Source organism: Nerophis ophidion, linkage group LG02 (genome assembly GCF_033978795.1).
Source record: "Nerophis ophidion isolate RoL-2023_Sa linkage group LG02, RoL_Noph_v1.0, whole genome shotgun sequence".
NCBI lineage: Eukaryota > Metazoa > Chordata > Actinopteri > Syngnathiformes > Syngnathidae > Nerophis > Nerophis ophidion.
This window is the reverse complement of record NC_084612.1, coordinates 75,191,289-75,211,303: the sequence shown is the minus strand read 5'-3', so window position 1 is coordinate 75,211,303 and position 20,015 is coordinate 75,191,289.

Below are 20,015 nucleotides of genomic sequence, written 5' to 3'. Positions count from 1 at the left end.
TATGAACACAACTTTTGCACTTACTTGTCGCTCATATGTGAGCACACGTGTGCACCTATTTTACACACTTGTATACGAGCACACAACTTGTGCACTTTTTTTTTACATACTTATATGTGAGCGCACAACTTGTGCACTAATGTTGCACTCCTATATGAACACAACTTTTGCACTTACTTGTCGCTCATATGTGAGCACACGTGTGCACCTATTTTACACACTTGTATACGAGCACACAACTTGTGCACTTTTTTTTACATACTTATATGTGAGCGCACAACTTGTGCACTAATGTTGCACTCCTATATGAACACAACTTTTGCACTTACTTGTCGCTCATATGTGAGCACACGTGTGCACCTATTTTACACACTTGTATACGAGCACACAACTTGTGCACTTTTTTTTTACATACTTATATGTGAGCGCACAACTTGTGCACTAATGTTGCACTCCTATATGAACACAACTTTTGCACTTACTTGTCGCTCATATGTGAGCACACGTGTGCACCTATTTTACACACTTGTATACGAGCACACAACTTGTGCACTTTTTTTTACATACTTATATGTGAGCGCACAACTTGTGCACTAATGTTGCACTCCTATATGAACACTCAACTTTTGCACTTACTTGTCGCTCATATGTGAGCACACGTGTGCACCTATTTTACACACTTGTATACGAGCACACAACATGTGCACTTTTTTTACATACTTATATGTGAGCGCACAACTTGTGCACTAATGTTGCACTCCTATATGAACACTCTACTTTTGCACTTACTTGTCGCTCATATGTGAGCACACGTGTGCACCTATTTTACACACTTGTATACGAGCACACAACATGTGCACTTATTTTACATACTTATATGTGAGCGCACAACTTGTGCACTAATGTTGCACTCCTATATGAACACTCAACTTTTGCACTTACTTGTCGCTCATATGTGAGCACACGTGTGCACCTATTTTACACACTTGTATACGAGCACACAACATGTGCACTTATTTTACATACTTATATGTGAGCACACAACATGTGCACTTATTTTACATACTTATATGTGAGCGCACAACTTGTGCACTAATGTTGCACTCCTATATGAACACTCAACTTTTGCACTTACTTGTCGCTCATATGTGAGCACACGTGTGCACCTATTTTACACACTTGTATACGAGCACACAACATGTGCACTTTTTTTACATACTTATATGTGAGCGCACAACTTGTGCACTAATGTTGCACTCCTATATGAACACAACTTTTGCACTTACTTGTCGCTCATATGTGAGCACACGTGTGCACCTATTTTACACACTTGTATACGAGCACACAACATGTGCACTTTTTTTACATACTTATATGTGAGCGCACAACTTGTGCACTAATGTTGCACTCCTATATGAACACTCAACTTTTGCACTTACTTGTCGCTCATATGTGAGCACACGTGTGCACCTATTTTACACACTTGTATACGAGCACACAACATGTGCACTTATTTTACATACTTATATGTGAGCGCACAACTTGTGCACTAATGTTGCACTCCTATATGAACACTCAACTTTTGCACTTACTTGTCGCTCATATGTGAGCACACGTGTGCACCTATTTTACACACTTGTATACGAGCACACAACATGTGCACTTTTTTTGACATACTTATATGTGAGCGCACAACTTGTGCACTAATGTTGCACTCCTATATGAACACTCAACTTTTGCACTTACTTGTCGCTCATATGTGAGCACACGTGTGCACCTATTTTACACACTTGTATACGAGCACACAACTTGTGCACTTTTTTTTTACATACTTATATGTGAGCGCACAACTTGTGCACTAATGTTGCACTCCTATATGAACACTCAACTTTTGCACTTACTTGTCGCTCATATGTGAGCACACGTGTGCACCTATTTTACACACTTGTATACGAGCACACAACTTGTGCACTTTTTTTTTACATACTTATATGTGAGCGCACAACTTGTGCACTAATGTTGCACTCCTATATGAACACAACTTTTGCACTTACTTGTCGCTCATATGTGAGCACAAGTGTGCACCTATTTTACACACTTGTATACGAGCACACAACATGTGCACTTTTTTTTACATACTTATATGTGAGCGCACAACTTGTGCACTAATGTTGCACTCCTATATGAACACTCAACTTTTGCACTTACTTGTCGCTCATATGTGAGCACACGTGTGCACCTATTTTACACACAAGTATACGAGCACACAACTTGTGCACTTATTTTACATACTTATATGTGAGCGCACAACTTGTGCACTAATGTTGCACTCCTATATGAACACTCAACTTTTACACTTACTTGTCGCTCATATGTGAGCACACGTGTGCACCTATTTTACACACTTGCATAAGAGCACACAACGTGTGCACTTATTTTACATACTTATATGTGAGCGCACAACTTGTGCACTAATGTTGCACTCCTATATGAACACTCAACTTTTACACTTACTTGTCGCTCATGTGAGCACACGTGTGCACCTATTTTACACACTTGTATACGAGCACACAACTTGTGCACTTATTTTACATACTTATATGTGAGCGCACAACTTGTGCACTAATGTTGCACTCCTATATGAACACTCAACTTTTGCACTTGTCGCTCATATGTGAGCACACGTGTGCACCTATTTTACACACTTGTATACGAGCACACAACATGTGCACTTTTTTTTACATACTTATATGTGAGCGCACAACTTGTGCACTAATGTTGCACTCCTATATGAACACTCAACTTTTGCACTTACTTGTCGCTCATATGTGAGCACACGTGTGCACCTATTTTACACACAAGTATACGAGCACACAACTTGTGCACTTATTTTACATACTTATATGTGAGCGCACAACTTGTGCACTAATGTTGCACTCCTATATGAACACTCAACTTTTACACTTACTTGTCGCTCATATGTGAGCACACGTGTGCACCTATTTTACACACTTGCATAAGAGCACACAACGTGTGCACTTATTTTACATACTTATATGTGAGCGCACAACTTGTGCACTAATGTTGCACTCCTATATGAACACTCAACTTTTACACTTACTTGTCGCTCATGTGAGCACACGTGTGCACCTATTTTACACACTTGTATACGAGCACACAACTTGTGCACTTATTTTACATACTTATATGTGAGCGCACAACTTGTGCACTAATGTTGCACTCCTATATGAACACTCAACTTTTGCACCTGTCGCTCATATGTGAGCACACGTGTGCACCTATTTTACACACTTGCATAAGAGCACACAACTTGTGCACTTATTTTACATACTTATATATGTGCACATGACTTCTGCAATTTATTAATGCACTCATTGTACACAGTTGTAATTGTGCACTTTAACCTTTGCACTTTCTTGGTGCACCTATTTTACACATTTATACAAGTGCACTTAACTTGTGCACTTTTTTGTTTGACTTATTTTACACACTTATCTATTTACACATAACTTGTGCACTTGATTAATGCACTTATTGTACACACTTATATATTTACACTTATTTTACACACTTATATACAGTATGTGCACACAACATGTGCACTTTGTTGGTTGACTTATTTTACACACTTATCTATTTACACATAACTTGTGCACTTGATTAATGCACTTATTGTACACACTTATATATTTACACTTATTTTACACACTTATATACAGTATGTGCACACAACATGTGCACTTTGTTGGTTGACCTATTTTACACACTTATCTATTTACACATAACTTGTGCACTTGATTAATGCACTTATTGTACACACTTATATATTTACACTTATTTTACACACTTATATACAGTATGTGCACTTTGTTGGTTGACTTATTTTAAACACTTATCTATTTACACATAACTTGTGCACTTTATTAATGCACTTATTGTACACACTTATATATTTACACTTATTTTACACACTTATATACAGTATGTGCACACAACATGTGCACTTTGTTGGTTGACTTATTTTACACACTTATCTATTTACACATAACTTGTGCACTTGATTAATGCACTTATTGTACACACTTATATATTTACACTTATTTTACACACTTATATACAGTATGTGCACACAACATGTGCACTTTGTTGGTTGACCTATTTTACACACTTATCTATTTACACATAACTTGTGCACTTGATTAATGCACTTATTGTACACACTTATATATTTACACTTATTTTACACACTTATATACAGTATGTGCACTTTGTTGGTTGACTTATTTTAAACACTTATCTATTTACACATAACTTGTGCACTTTATTAATGCACTTATTGTACACACTTATATATTTACACTTATTTTACACACTTATATACAGTATGTGCACACAACATGTGCACTTTGTTGGTTGACTTATTTTACACACTTATCTATTTACACATAACTTCTGCACTTGATTAATGCACTTAGTGTACACACTTATATATTTACTCTTATTTTACACACTTATATACAGTATGTGCACTTTGTTGGTTGACTTATTTTACACACTTATCTATTTACACATAACTTGTGCACTTGATTAATGCACTTATTGTACACACTTATATATTTACACTCATTTTACACACTTATATACAGTATGTGCACACAACATGTGCACTTTGTTGGTTGACTTATTTTACACACTTATCTATTTACACATAACTTGTGCACTTGATTAATGCACTTATTGTACACACTTATATATTTACACTCATTTCACACACTTATATACAGTATGTGCACACAACATGTGCACTTTGTTGGTTGACTTATTTTACACACTTATCTATTTACACATAACTTGTGCACTTAATTAATGCACTTATTGTACACACTTATATATTTACACTTATTTTACACACTTATATACAGTATGTGCACACAACATGTGCACTTTGTTGGTTGACTTATTTTACACACTTATCTATTTACACATAACTTGTGCACTTGATTAATGCACTTATTGTACACACTTATATATTTACGCTTATTTTACACACTTATATACAGTATGTGCACTTTGTTGGTTGACTTATTTTAAACACTTATCTATTTACTCATAACTTGTGCACTTGATTAATGCACTTATTGTACACACTTATATATTTACACTTATTTTACACACTTATATACAGTATGTGCACTTTGTTGGTTGACTTATTTTACACACTTATCTATTTACACATAACTTGTGCACTTGATTAATGCACTTATTGTACACTTATATATTTACACTTATTTTACACACTTGTATACAGTATGTGCACACAACATGTGCACTTTATTGGTGCACTTAACACACTTAACATGTGCATCTACCTCTTAAAATGTCAGTGCCTAGAAGAAGTCAGTATTCAACCTTAGATTGAAAAGCCTCGGTCCATTCAAATTTTCCAACTGAATTTTTCTAGTTGTGGAATATTTTAACTATTTTTGATGTGTTTTATATTGTTGAATATTTCTATAAATCTTGTTATAAATATAAGTATCCTTCTGCTCCCGGAACCTTGGCGCACGTCTCTCTCGCCTCAGTGCCATCCCCCCCCATGCTGGCAACTCCTAACCACTTAGGACACTTTAGACTTAAGAAAGTTGTTAATAGCTTTTATTCTTAAGTTTGAGAGTAGGACTAAATTGATCAAATTCTCAGGACTTAAGTGTAAAATTGGACTCTGAGACGCTTGATAAATACGGATGTCTCTCGTATGAAATAAAAACTGCGATCAGTGTGAAGATAATAAGTAGATGCTCTTTTCACCCTCAAGCAGGTTCTTTGTCACTGAAGCAGGCCACTTATTGTTACTTCAGCAGCTGCCCCGGTGTCCTCTGATAAAAAGCAAACTCCACGCCGACTAAAGCTTGTGAGACAGGAAGAAACAACAATAAACAGGACAACTAATGGGATGGCACGTTTCCCACCGCATTGAAACCACAGGCGAGACAAAACAGGACTCGGGAGGGCCATTAATTACTTTGATAAATAATCAGAATAAGCAGCTCACCTTTGAACTTTTCCCTCCAGCTCTGATATCCAATAAAGTGCTGAGACAACAAAGCACAGAGTTCTCAGGCCTGCGGCAATTATGTGGTCTTCACTTTATTACCCCTGGAACTTTTTACTGCAGGGGTCGGAAACCTTTTTGGCTGAAAGAGCCAAGAAGCCAAATATTTTAAAATGTATTTCCGTAAGAGCCATATAATATATATTTTTTTAACACATTTTTAAGTAAGACCAACATTTCTAGAGTACAATAGGTCTCTTATTCTTTGTAATAACATTGTTATTCTGAAGCTAATTGTGGAGGGGCGTGGCCTGCGGGCCTGCAGCGAAGCAGGGTGTTGCCGGGACCGGCCTCGAAATCAGCGACAGGTGCGTAGATGGCCCACCTGGACTTTGTTATCTAATCACCCGTCGCTCTGTTATAAGCAGCAGCCAGGAGGAGAGACGGGGTTGGAGCTGGAGCCGGAGTGCGAGCGAGAACGAAAGAGAAAAATACATCTGCTGGAAAGCAACTGAGAGACTGATTGGAAAAATAAAACAATATTGCAACCCTGAAACAGGCTCTCATGTCGGTGCTTGGTGGTCTAAAGAACAAGCCCCACACTAACCAATAATAAATAAATACCTTTTTACCATTAACACAACTTCTTGAACATAAAAAAAGCATGAGAATGTTTTATATTTTGAACGTTATTTTTAACACAAGCGGAATCATTCATTACTTATCGTGTTAAGCAATGTGTGCTCAGATTTATCCGAGAGCCAGATGCAGTCATCAAAAGAGCCACATCTGGCTCCCGAGCCATAGGTTCCCTACCCCTGTTTTATGGGAACGAAACGAGATGAAAAATTAGTATTAAAAAAAACCGAAGCGCCCCGATATTGACCTTTAAGTTAATTTCAACAAACCACGGCCCACGGGTGCTTAGTCTGGCCTGAAAGTTTCATATAAAGTCGGACTCTTGAGATGTTCCGAGTGAAATCGTAATAACGTCGTCGATATGATATGTGGACAATGGTATTACAAATAGTCAATGACTCTGAGTTTTGTGTTACATATAGTCCTGGTCAATTGTAAAGTCCTGGTCAATTGTAAAGAACATCATGTCATGGCTGTCTGGAGTTTCCAATACTTTCTACAACTATTATTCTTTTTGTGAGAGAGTGATTGGAGCACATACTTGTTAGTCACTAAATAACATTCATGAAGTTTGCTTCTTTTATTGAATCACTGCACTGCTGGTCCCACTATGGACTGGACTCTCACTATTATGTTAGATCCACTATGGACTGGACTCTCACTATTATGTTAGATCCACTATGTACTGGACTCACACTATTATGTTAGATCCACTATGTACTGGACTCTCACTATTATGTTAGATCCACTATGGACTGGACTCTCACTATTATGTTAGATCCACTATGGACTGGACTCTCACTATTATGTTAGATCCACTATGTACTGGACTCTCACTATTATGTTAGATCCACTATGGACTGGACTCTCACTATTATGTTAGATCCACTATGGACTGGACTCTCACTATTATGTTAGATCCACTATGTACTGGACTCTCACACTATTATGTTAGATCCACTATGGACTGGACTCTCACACTATTATGTTAGATCCACTATGGACTGGACTCTCACTATTATGTTAGATCCACTATGGACTGGACTCTCACACTATTATGTTAGATCCACTATGGACTGGACTCTCACTATTATGTTAGATCCACTATGGACTGGACTCTCACTATAATGTTAGATCCACTATGGACTGGACTCTCACTATTATGTTAGATCCACTATGGACTGGACTCTCACTATTATGTTGGATCCACTATGGACTGGACTCTCACTATTATGTTGGATCCACTATGGACTGGACTCTCACACTATTATGTTAGATCCACTATGGACTGGACTCTCACACTATTATGTTAGATCCACTATGGACTGGACTCTCACTATTATGTTATTTCCACTATGGACTGGACTCTCACACTATTATGTTAGATCCACTATGGACTGGACCCTCACTATTATGTTAGATCCACTATGGACTGGACTTTCACTATTATGTTAGATCCACTATGGACTGGACTTTCACTATTATGTTAGATCCACTATGGACTGGACTCTCACTAATATGTTAGATCCACTATGGACTGGACTCTCACTATTATGTTAGATCCACTATGGACTGGACTCTCACACTATTATGTTGGATCCACTATGGACTGGACTCTCACACTATTATGTTGGATCCACTATGGACTGGACTCTCACACTATTATGTTAGATCCACTATGGACTGGACTTTCACTATTATGTTAGATCCACTATGGACTGGACTCTCACTATTATGTTAGATCCACTATGGACTGGACTCTCACACTATTATGTTGGATCCACTATGGACTGGACTCTCACACTATTATGTTAGATCCACTATGGACTGGACTTTCACTATTATGTTAGATCCACTATGGACTGGACTCTCACTATTATGTTAGATCCACTATGGACTGGACTCTCACACTATTATGTTAGATCCACTATGGACTGGACTCTCACTATTATGTTAGATCCACTATGGACTGGACTCTCACAATAATATGCTAGATCCATTCGACATCCATTTCTCACATTTTCAGCCGACCCATAAAAAATTCATAACCGAACCAAACTTCATGAATAAAATATATAAATAATCCAATTATATATAAATATGTGATCATTAAATACATAAGTTGAGCATTTAAATATAAATACAAATAAGCCTGTTTTGCAGGTTTTCTTGCTTGTCAGGGGATCTTAGACACAAAATAGATATTAAAAAAATCCCCTGATGAGCAGGGAAACCTGCAAAACAGGCTTGTAGGGATGATATAGCCTTTTATATATATATATATATATTTATTAATTTTTTTCTATATTTCTTTTTAGATCCTCTGACAAGCAGGGAAACGTGCGATCATTAAATATATAAGTTGAGGATATAAATACAAATAAACCTGTTTTGCAGGTTTCCCTGCTCGTCAGGGGATTTTATACATAAAAAAAAATATATATATAAATATAAAAAAAAATCCCCTGACGTGCAGGGAAACCTGCAAAACAGGCTTGTAGGGATGAAATAGCCTTTTTATTGCCTTATATATAATATATATATATATATAATATATATAATATATACATACGTTAGGTTATTTAAACTCGCTGTACATATCCTATGAAGTCAGACTTACACTTTTTCAATGTCCATTTCTCAGATGATGTAATTGTTGATGAATGAAGTGCTGATAAACGTGAGGATTGTTGAGCCTGTGAGATGTTTGCAGTTGCCATGGAAACACCAGCAAGGTTTTACCTGCCTTACCTTAGCCACAATGAACGAGTGATGATCGCACCTTTGCCTTTTAACGAGATCCAATACAAGGGCTGGATTAAAAACAAAAAAAAAAAGGCTTTTACAATTTGATAATGCTCCCTTTTTAGGGATGAATTAATGGAACAAGAACTTTAACTGCACTTTGTCACACTGAATTTTGTTGAGGAGTTTCTCCTCCCTCATGGCCTGATGAAACACAAGTTCTTCTCGACTGCTTCGCTTGACATAGTTTTGTTGGGCGATGCTCATGTGATGTTGAAATAATTTAGCCAGGAGGTCACGTAGATGGAGCTGGAATGTTTTATTTATGTAGGGCTCATTAAAAATGTTTATATATATATATATATATATATATATATATATATATATAGGCTTCACGGTGGCAGAGGGGTTAGTGCGTCTGCCTCACAATACGAAGGTCCTGCAGTCCTGGGTTCAAATCCAGGCTCGGGCTCTTTCTGTGTGGAGTTTGCATGTTCTCCCCGTGAATGCGTGGGTTCCCTCCGGGTACTCCGGCTTCCTCCCACCTCCAAAGACATGCACCTGGGGATAGGTTGATTGGCAACACTAAATGGTCCCTAGTGTGTGAATGTTGTCTGTCTATCTGTGTTGGCCCTGTGATGAGGTGGCGACTTGTCTAGGGTGTACCCCACCTTCCGCCCGATCGTAGCTGAGATAGGCGCCAGCGCCCCCCGCGACCCCAAAAGGGAATAAGCGGTAGAAAATGGATGGATGGATATATAGGTTGATTGGCAACACTAAATGGTCCCTAGTGTGTGAATGTGAGTGTGAATGTTGTCTGTCTATCTGTGTTGGCCCTGGCGACTTGTCCAGGGTGTACCCTGCCTTCCGTCCGATTGTAGCTGAGATAGGCGCCAGCGCCCCCCGCGACCCCGAAAGGGAATAAGCGGTAGAAAATGGATGGATGGATAGATATATATGTATATATATATGTATATATATATGAAGAGTTCATATGCAAAAGCAGATAAATCCATTTTGACCGATTCTGTATATTAACGATTTTCTGCCTGCTGGTGTTGTCGGTACATGTACAAGCGTGCAGTGGTTTATTTAACATCAAGTCATGAAAGCCTAAACTTTTAAGAAATGCTGATGTAATGAATGGCTTTCAAGTAAGAGTGTTTGATGTGGTTTTACGTCAAAAGCAGATATATCCAAATTATGATATGTCGCAAAAACAGATATCTCCAAAATCGTTTTCTTTGCGGTCGTTATTTCGCATAATATTCAATATAAAGATAGAGAGAAAAACAGAACGTGAAATGTATCGAAAGCCACATTTCAAGGTAACAACCGTTCACATTTCTTTACTTCATTATTTAACAGTTTGGATCCCTTGCTACGTATAAATCTAGCTGTCCCTGCCAACATTGTTTTTTCGTACTTGCTAACCGAACATGCTTTTCTGGAACTGTGACCTCACATGTTTACCTTGTGCTTTTCAGCAAAAACAAAAAAAACAGTGTTGCAATGAAGACAATGTTTTATTAATAAAACAAGCACAAATGCTCAACCTGGTTTGCCTGTCAAAAACACTCCTGTGCAGATATCAGCTGACTCATCATCGCTATCGACATTAGCTCCATGCTCGACAACAGCGTTTAACGCAGCGGTGTAAAACTCACGCCAACATCAAATAATAACTTCAACAGGTCAGTTTTTTTCACTGGCTTAACAGTTTTGTTGACAGGAGAAGCTTCCAAATGATTCATGCGTGGATAACAACACTGAGAGAGTCCGTGCACGCTGCCAGTTTGTTTGTCACGTGATCCCGTACTGCAGCGCTGGTCGGGCAAACGGATATATCGGCTTTTGTGGTAGATGATCCATGGCGCTTATCGGCTCTTGCAATAAATCGCTGAACTAAATGAGGTTAAAAGCGGCATTTGTCTGCATTTGCAAACAAATAGATTTTGGTACAACACAATAGAAGTGGCCTGCCTTGTCAGGGCACTTCTATTGTCACCCATTCTGTTCATAACTTTTATGGACAGAATTTCTAGGCGCAGTCAAGGCGTTGAGGGGTTCCGGTTTGGTGACCGCAGGATTAGGTCTCTGCTTTTTGCAGATGATGTGGTCCTGATGGCTTCATCTGGCCGGGATCTTCAGCTCTCACTGGATCGGTTCGCAGCCGAGTGTGAAGCGACCGGAATGAGAATCAGCACCTCCAAGTCCGAGTCCATGGTTCTCGCCCGGAAAAGGGTGGAGTGCCATCTCCGGGTTGGGGAGGAGACCCTGCCCCAAGTGGAAGAGTTCAAGTACCTAGGAGTCTTGTTCACGAGTGAGGGAAGAGTGGATCATGAGATCGACAGGCGGATCTGTGCGGCGTCTTCAGTAATGCGGACGCTGTATCAATCCGTTGTGGTGAAGAAGGAGCTGAGCCGGAAGGCAAAGCTCTCAATTTACCGGTCGATCTACGTTCCCATCCTCACCTATGGTCATGAGCTTTGGGTCATGACCGAAAGGATAAGATCACGGGTACAAGCGGCCCAAATGAGTTTGGATCTCTCCCTTAGAGATAGGGTGAGAAGCTTGGGTCTCTCCCTTAGAGATAGGGTGAGAAGCTTGGGTCTCTCCCTTAGAGATAGGGTGAGAAGCTTGGGTCTCTCCCTTAGAGATAGGGTGAGAAGCTTGGGTCTCTCCCTTAGAGATAGGGTGAGAAGCTTGGGTCTCTCCCTTAGAGATAGGGTGAGAAGCTTGGGTCTCTCCCTTAGAGATAGGGTGAGAAGCTTGGGTCTCTCCCTTACAGATAGGGTGAGAAGCTTGGGTCTCTCCCTTAGAGATAGGGTGAGAAGCTTGGGTCTCTCCCTTACAGATAGGGTGAGAAGCTTGGGTCTCTCCCTTAGAGATAGGGTGAGAAGCTTGGGTCTCTCCCTTAGAGATAGGGTGAGAAGCTTGGGTCTCTCCCTTAGAGATAGGGTGAGAAGCTTGGGTCTCTCCCTTAGAGATAGGGTGAGAAGCTTGGGTCTCTCCCTTAGAGATAGGGTGAGAAGCTTGGGTCTCTCCCTTACAGATAGGGTGAGAAGCTTGGGTCTCTCCCTTAGAGATAGGGTGAGAAGCTTGGGTTTATCCCTTAGAGATAGGGTGAGAAGCTTGGGTCTCTCCCTTAGAGATAGGGTGAGAAGCTTGGGTCTCTCCCTTACAGATAGGGTGAGAAGCTTGGGTCTCTCCCTTAGAGATAGGGTGAGAAGCTTGGGTTTATCCCTTAGAGATAGGGTGAGAAGCTTGGGTCTCTCCCTTAGAGATAGGGTGAGAAGCTTGGGTCTCTCCCTTAGAGATAGGGTGAGAAGCTTGGGTCTCTCCCTTAGAGATAGGGTGAGAAGCTTGGGTCTCTCCCTTAGAGATAGGGTGAGAAGCTTGGGTCTCTCCCTTAGAGATAGGGTGAGAAGCTTGGGTCTCTCCCTTAGAGATAGGGTGAGAAGCTTGGGTCTCTCCCTTAGAGATAGGGTGAGAAGCTTGGGTCTCTCCCTTACAGATAGGGTGAGAAGCTTGGGTCTCTCCCTTAGAGATAGGGTGAGAAGCTTGGGTCTCTCCCTTACAGATAGGGTGAGAAGCTTGGGTCTCTCCCTTAGAGATAGGGTGAGAAGCTTGGGTCTCTCCCTTAGAGATAGGGTGAGAAGCTTGGGTCTCTCCCTTAGAGATAGGGTGAGAAGCTTGGGTCTCTCCCTTAGAGATAGGGTGAGAAGCTTGGGTCTCTCCCTTAGAGATAGGGTGAGAAGCTTGGGTCTCTCCCTTACAGATAGGGTGAGAAGCTTGGGTCTCTCCCTTAGAGATAGGGTGAGAAGCTTGGGTTTATCCCTTAGAGATAGGGTGAGAAGCTTGGGTCTCTCCCTTAGAGATAGGGTGAGAAGCTTGGGTCTCTCCCTTACAGATAGGGTGAGAAGCTTGGGTCTCTCCCTTAGAGATAGGGTGAGAAGCTTGGGTTTATCCCTTAGAGATAGGGTGAGAAGCTTGGGTCTCTCCCTTAGAGATAGGGTGAGAAGCTTGGGTCTCTCCCTTAGAGATAGGGTGAGAAGCTTGGGTCTCTCCCTTAGAGATAGGGTGAGAAGCTTGGGTCTCTCCCTTAGAGATAGGGTGAGAAGCTTGGGTCTCTCCCTTAGAGATAGGGTGAGAAGCTTGGGTCTCTCCCTTAGAGATAGGGTGAGAAGCTTGGGTCTCTCCCTTAGAGATAGGGTGAGAAGCTTGGGTCTCTCCCTTACAGATAGGGTGAGAAGCTTGGGTCTCTCCCTTAGAGATAGGGTGAGAAGCTTGGGTCTCTCCCTTAGAGATAGGGTGAGAAGCTTGGGTCTCTCCCTTAGAGATAGGGTGAGAAGCTTGGGTCTCTCCCTTAGAGATAGGGTGAGAAGCTTGGGTCTCTCCCTTACAGATAGGGTGAGAAGCTTGGGTCTCTCCCTTAGAGATAGGGTGAGAAGCTTGGGTTTATCCCTTAGAGATAGGGTGAGAAGCTTGGGTCTCTCCCTTAGAGATAGGGTGAGAAGCTTGGGTCTCTCCCTTAGAGATAGGGTGAGAAGCTTGGGTCTCTCCCTTAGAGATAGGGTGAGAAGCTTGGGTCTCTCCCTTAGAGATAGGGTGAGAAGCTTGGGTCTCTCCCTTAGAGATAGGGTGAGAAGCTTGGGTCTCTCCCTTAGAGATAGGGTGAGAAGCTTGGGTCTCTCCCTTAGAGATAGGGTGAGAAGCTTGGGTCTCTCCCTTACAGATAGGGTGAGAAGCTTGGGTCTCTCCCTTAGAGATAGGGTGAGAAGCTTGGGTCTCTCCCTTAGAGATAGGGTGAGAAGCTTGGGTCTCTCCCTTAGAGATAGGGTGAGAAGCTTGGGTCTCTCCCTTAGAGATAGGGTGAGAAGCTTGGGTCTCTCCCTTACAGATAGGGTGAGAAGCTTGGGTCTCTCCCTTAGAGATAGGGTGAGAAGCTTGGGTTTATCCCTTAGAGATAGGGTGAGAAGCTTGGGTCTCTCCCTTAGAGATAGGGTGAGAAGCTTGGGTCTCTCCCTTAGAGATAGGGTGAGAAGCTTGGGTCTCTCCCTTAGAGATAGGGTGAGAAGCTTGGGTCTCTCCCTTAGAGATAGGGTGAGAAGCTTGGATCTCTCCCTTAGAGATAGGGTGAGAAGCTTGGGTCCCTCCCTTAGAGATAGGGTGAGAAGCTTGGGTCCCTCCCTTAGAGATAGGGTGAGAAGCTTGGGTCTCTCCCTTAGAGATAGGGTGAGAAGCTTGGGTCTCTCCCTTAGAGATAGGGTGAGAAGCTTGGGTCCCTCCCTTAGAGATAGGGTGAGAAGCTTGGGTCCCTCCCTTAGAGATAGGGTGAGAAGCTTGGGTCTCTCCCTTAGAGATAGGGTGAGAAGCTTGGGTCTCTCCCTTAGAGATAGGGTGAGAAGCTTGGGTCTCTCCCTTAGAGATAGGGTGAGAAGCTTGGGTCTCTCCCTTAGAGATAGGGTGAGAAGCTTGGGTCCCTCCCTTAGAGATAGGGTGAGAAGCTTGGGTCTCTCCCTTACAGATAGGGTGAGAAGCTTGGGTCTCTCCCTTACAGATAGGATGAGAAGCTTGGGTCTCTCCCTTAGAGATAGGGTGAGAAGCTTGGGTCTCTCCCTTAGAGATAGGGTGAGAAGCTTGGGTCTCTCCCTTAGAGATAGGGTGAAAAGCTTGGGTCTCTCCCTTAGAGATAGGGTGAGAAGCTTGGGTCTCTCCCTTAGAGATAGGGTGAGAAGCTTGGGTCTCTCCCTTAGAGATAGGGTGAGAAGCTCTGCCATCCGGGAGGAACTCAAAGTAAAGCCGCTGCTCCTTCACATCGAGAGGAGCCAGATGAGGTGGTTCGGGCATCTGGTCAGGATGCCACCCGAACGCCTCCCTAGGGAGGTGTTTAGGGCACGTCCGATCGGTAGGAGGCCACGGGGAAGACCCAGGACACATTGGGAAGACTATGTCTCCCGGCTGGCCTGGGAACGCCTTGGGATCCCCCGGGAAGAGCTAGACGAAGTGGCTGGGGAGAGGGAAGTCTGGGCTTCCCTGCTTAGGCTGCTGCCCCCGTGACCCGACCTCGGATAAGCGGAAGATGATGGATGGATGGATGGACAATAGAAGTGGCGGACTATATATTACCCAGGCTGGGCTAAACTTGATCAAAATGGCGTTTATCGGTTTTTGCGTATGAACTCTTCATATATATGGATTTACTGTATATATTTATTTATTTACAAGGGGCGTCGATGAATTTCAAACATTTCCTGTCCTAAATTCCATGAACAGAGTGCTGGTGGATGTGATGTCGGAGCTGGGAAATCCATTTTTTTCTGTGTGTTGCTGACATTTCAACAAACTTCTTTTCTGCACACAGCCAATTAACTTGTTTAACGCTGAGCCTATTAGTATTCGGAGCTTCTTCACCAATGGAAGTATGCTTTAATAAGAGCCAATTAGAAGACCATAGTCTTGATTTTTTTCATTTATTTGTTTTTTTGTCAGTAGCACACTTTGAAATCAAACTCTTACGAATGGCCGTGCGCAACCCGAGGGTCCCTGGTTCAATCCCCACCTAGTACCAACCTCGTCACGTCCTGAGCAAGACACATCTTCCGAGGATGTTGTAGTCGTAATGATTTGTGCAGTCCTTTGAGACATTTGTGATTTGGGGCTATATAAATAAACATTCATTGATTGATTGACTTCACCCTTGCTCCTGATGGGTGCTGGTTGGCGCCTTGCATGGCAGCTCCCTCCATCAGTGTGTGAATGTGTGTGTGAATGTGGAAGTAGTGTCAAAGCGCTTTGAGTACCTTGAAGGTAGAAAAGCGCTATACAAGTACAACTCATTTATTTATTATTTATTTATAATATCAACCAAACCTAACCCCCCCATCTACATGTCACCCCCCCGGATTATAAATAATGTAAATAATTGATGATTAACTTGCGTGATGTCGGCATTATGCTAAAAGTATATATTTGTACCATGACTTGATTAACGTGGACCCCGACTTAAACAAGTTGAAAAACTTATTGTGGTGTTACCATTTAGTGGTCAGTTGTACAGAATATGTACTGTACTGTGCAATCTACTAATAATATGTACTGTACTGTGCAATCTACTAATAAAAGTGTCAATCAATCAATCAAAAGTGAACATGATGCTCAAAGATGCAGCCACCATTTATTCAGGTTATGATCACTAAGTGCATGTTTTCATAGGAAACATTATCCGTTTTTTACTGTATGTTTTGTGGTTTAAACATTTTTTTTTTCTTTACCGTCACACTGACTTGACCGAAGCTCTGGACCCCGTTTGATTGTTTCAGCTGCTTGTTTTTCCTAAAATGAGCTGCAGGAAGTCCTTCCTGTTTTGAAGACCCTATGAATAGACGGGGATGGTGTGTTGGTGTGTGAATGTGGAGCAAGAGGGGGCTCAGGTAAAGATGGCGGCCTTTTCCCCGCGCTACGTTTCACCAACAAAGACCAACTGACGGTTACAAAAAGCGTTGTTTTTTTTTTCCTTGTCTTTCTTGCGGCTTCATGATGTTTCTCCTAAATCTCACCTCCATCCTCATCCTTCTCTTTTGCTCCAGGAAATGGAGCAGAGTAAACTTCCAGCTTCTGTTTCGGTCACTTCCAAGTGGAAGTGTTGATGTGGGAAGCTCTTTAAGTGTGTGTGTGTGTGTGTGTGTGTGTGTGTGTGTGTGTGTGTGTGTGTGTGTGTGTGTGTGTGTGTGTGTGCGCATTAAGTACAAAACTCAAAACCAGTAAAGTTGGCACATTGTGTAAATGGTAAATAAAAACAGAATACACTGATGGGGAAAAAATCCTTTTCAACTTATATTGAGCGGTTTAGCTCGGTTGGTTGAGCGGCCGTGCCAGCAACTTGAGGGTTGCAGGTTCGATTCCCGCTTCCGCCATCCTAGCCACTGCCGTTGTGTCCTTGGGCAAGACACTTTACCCACCTGCTCCCAGTGCCACCCACACTGCTTTAAATGTAACTTAGATATTGGGTTTCACTATGTAAAGCGCTTTGAGTCACTAGAGAAAAGCGCTATATAAATATAATTCACTTCACAATTCACATATTGAATTGAATTCACTGCAAAGACAAGCTATTTGATGTTGGAACTGACAAACATATTTTTTTGGGGCAAATAATCATTAACTTACAATTTAAGTGAAGTGAAGTGAATTATATAATCCATCCATCCATCCATTTTCTACCGCTTATTCCCTTTCGGGGTCACGGGGGGCGCTGGCGCCTATCTCAGCTACAATCGGGCGGAAGGCGGGGTACACCCTGGACAAGTCACCACCTCATCGCAGGGCCAACACAGACAGACAACATTCACACACTAGGGACCATTTAGTGTTGCCAATCAACCTATCCAATTAAATAGCATGTTAGCATCGATTAGCTGGCAGTCAACATCAACAAAACTCACCTTTGTGATTTCGTTGACTATCGTTGCAAATGCATCTGCAGGTTATCCATACATCTCTGTGCCATGTCTGCTTGAGCACCGCCGGTAATTAGCATGTTAGCATCGATTAGTGTAGCATGTTAGCATCGATTAGTTGGCAGTCAACATCAACAAAACTCACCTTTTTGATTTCGTTGACTTTATCATTGCAAATGCATCTGCAGGTTATCCATACATCTCTGTCCCATGTGTGCTTTAGCACCGCCGGTAAATAGCATGTTAGCGTCGATTAGCGTAGCATGTTAGCATCGATTAGCTGGCAGTCACGCCGCGACCAAATATGTCTGATTAGCACATAAGTCAACATCAACAAACTCACCTTTGTGATTTAGTTGACTTTGTCGTTGCAAATGCATCTGCAGGTTATCCATACATCTCTGTGCCATGTCTGTCTTAGCATCGCCGGTAATTAGCATGTTAGCATCGATTAGTGTAGCATGTTAGCATCGATTAGTTGGCAGTCAACATCAACAAAACTCACCTTTTTGATTTCGTTGACTTTATCATTGCAAATGCATCTGCAGGTTATCCATACATCTCTGAGCCATGTCTGCTTTAGCACCGCCGGTAAATAGCATGTTAGCGTCGATTAGCGTAACATGTTAGCATCGATTAGCTGGCAGTCACGCCGCGACCAAATATGTCTGATTAGCACATAAGTCAACATCAACAAAACTCACCTTTGTGATTTCGTTGACTTTATCGTTGCAAATGCATCTGCAGGTTATCCATACATCTCTGTGCCATGTCTGTCTTAGCATCGCCGGTCAAATGTGGAGACACTTTGGCACATTCAATGGGGGTCTGGCGGCAGACACTTTGGCATCTTCGGGCCAGTGGTGCCACTTGAATCCCTCCCTGTTAGTGTTGTTACACCCTCCGACAACACACCCACCAGGCATGATGTCTCCAAAGTTCCGAAAAATAGTCGAAAAAACGGAAAATAACAGAGCTGAGACCCGGTGTTTGTAATGTGTTGAAAATGAAAATGGTGGGTGTGTTACCTCGGCGACGTCACATTCTGACGTCATCGCCTCCAGCGCGATAAACAGAAAGGCGTTTAATTCGCCCAAATTCACCCATTTAGAGTTCGGAAATCGGTTAAAAAAAATAAATGGTCTTTTTTCTGCAGCATCAAGGTATATATTGACGCTTACATAGGTCTGCTGATAATGTTCCCCTTTAAGTGGTTCAACAGACAGGTCTGGACTACATGCAGGCCAGTCTATTACCTGCACTCTTTTACTTCGAAGCCGCGCTGTTTTAACGCATGGCTTGGCGTCGTCTTGCTCCAATAAGCAGGGGCGTCCATGAAAAAGACGTTGCTTATATGGCAGTGTATGTCGCTCCAAAACCTTCTCTGAACTTTTTGATGATATTATGGAGCGTAGATGGTGAAATCCCCAAATTCCTTGGAATAGCTGGTTGAGAAATGTAGTTTTTAAACTGTTCGACAATTTGCTCACACATTTGTTCACAAAGTGTTGACCCTCGCCCCATCCTTGTTTGTGAATGACTGAGCGTTTCACGGAAGCTGCTTTTATACCCAATCATGGCACCCACCTGTTCCCAATTAGCCTGTTCACCTGTGGCAGGGGTAGGGAACCTTTTGATGACTGCATCTGGCTCACAGTGTTAAAAATAATGTTCAAAATACAAAACAATTGCATCCTTTTTTTTTGGTCCAAGAAGTTGCGTTAATGGTAAGAAGTTATTTATTTATTATTGGTTAGTGTGAGGCTCGCCGACATGAGAGCCTGTTTCAAGGTTACAATATTGTTTTATTTTTCAGTAAGTCTCTCAGTTGCTTTCCAGCAATTGTCTTTTTCTCTTTCGTTCTCGCTCTGGCTCCAGCTCCAACTCCAACCCCGTTTCTCCTCCTGGCCGCTGTTAATAACAGAGCGACAGGTGATTAGATAACAAGGCCCAGGTAGGCCATCTACGCACCTGTCGCTGATTTCGAGGCCGGTCCTGGCACACCCTGCTTCGCTGCAGGCCCGCAGGCCACGCCCCTCCACAGTTATCTTCAGAATAACAATGTTATTACAAAGAATAAGAGACCTATTATACTC